This window comes from Seriola lalandi, unplaced genomic scaffold, assembly GCF_002814215.2.
Source record: "Seriola lalandi dorsalis isolate HSWRI2012SDOR001 ecotype SW California unplaced genomic scaffold, Sedor1 jcf7180002050766, whole genome shotgun sequence".
Taxonomy (NCBI): Eukaryota; Metazoa; Chordata; class Actinopteri; order Carangiformes; family Carangidae; genus Seriola; species Seriola lalandi.
The window spans coordinates 15,331-16,994 of record NW_019521319.1 but is presented as its reverse complement, the minus strand read 5'-3'; positions in this window follow the sequence as shown (position 1 = coordinate 16,994).

Here is a 1,664-nt window from a genome sequence, read left to right as displayed (position 1 = left end):
AAGTGACGAGTGTGTGAGTCTGTTCTGACCTGTCGCTGCTGCAGCCCCCCTGCAGCCCCCCCCTGCAGCCCCCCCTGCAGGGCCGCTTTTCATTTACTGCAAGTTCTCACCAGACCAAATAATCCATGTCTGACAGATGATCTGCTGTGGAGAGATGAACCAACAAACAAAGAGAAGGCATAGAGCAAACACACACACACACACACACACACACACACACACACACACACACACACACACACACAGTTCTGACTTTCGATATCTTTGGCTCCGTTCCTTCTTCATAAGTCAGAGCGGTGGCAGGAGCCCAGATTCACCGCGGTGCCAACTTGTGACTGTCTGACTTCGTGCATGTTTTTTTTAGTGGAGGCAGAGTGTTAAACACTCACAGATGGACGGGTGGTGACGTGTGTGTGTGTGTGTGTGTGTGTGTGTGTGTGTGTGTGCGCGCGCGTGTGTGTGTGTGTGTGTGTGTGTGTGTGTGTGTGTGTGTGTGTGTGTGTGTGTGTGTGTGTGTGTGGAAGCAAACACACAGCAGCTGAAGAGGAGACGGTGTGTCTCAGACTGTGAATGTCCAGAGACACCTGTGTAACCTGCCTGATCACTTCCTGTTGTTCCCCTCTCTCTCTCTCTCTCTCTCGCTCGCTCGCTCTCTGACAGGACTCCCATCATCGCAGGCGGGCTCTTTGTGATTGACAGGTCCTGGTTCAATCACCTGGGTAAATACGACACAGCCATGGACATCTGGGGCGGGGAGAACTTTGGTGAGTGCTGCTGCTCTGACACTCCGGGTTCTTTCATCCTCATTAAATCAGAAGTTTTGATTCTGACACATATTTACAACAACACCACAGATGTTCAGTGTCTCCGCTGATTTGAACTGATGCTGCTCTGTGTTCAGCGGGCGTGTCCGCCGGCGTCTGTAGCTTCCTCTGCTGACGTCAGCTGCGTTCTGCTCCGCCCCCATGTGACCACAACAACCAGCTATCGCCACAATAAAGAACTGAACCTGAGCTTTAGTTTCCTGAACTCAGCCACATGTCCAACCCTCCAACACAAATCATCAGCTTACACTGACGTGTAGGTGACTGCGCTGGTGTTAAGAGCTGCACAGCTGGATGATGAACAGCTGGGCGGCTGACAGGTGCTGTAGTGTCGGCTGGAGGAAGGTGAACTCTTCCTTCAGTCTTCACAGGCTGACGTCATCCAGCAGCAACATCTGGCTCTGCTGCTGCTGCCTGCAGTCATCTCCACTGTGTGTGTGTGTGTGTGTGTGTGTGTGTGTGTGTGTGTGTGTGTGTGTGTTGGAGACAGTTTGCCGATTCCTGTATTGCTGCATTTGTTAGATCAATTAAGACTGTGCGGACAGACACACTTTCTCTCACACACACACACTCACACACACACACACACACACTCTCTCTCTCTCACACACACACACACACACACACTCACACACACACACACACACACACACACTCTGCTGTGTGTCAGGTTTCTGTCAGCCTCTCACTGACTCCTCTTGTTCTCCTTTGTACCCTCTGCTGTTTCATCTTTACTTCCATCTCTCCTCTTCCACATCAAACCCTCTCCATGCTCTCATTTTCACTCCCCCCCCTCTCTCTCTCTCTGTCTCTCTCTCTCTCTCTCTCTCTCCCCCTCTC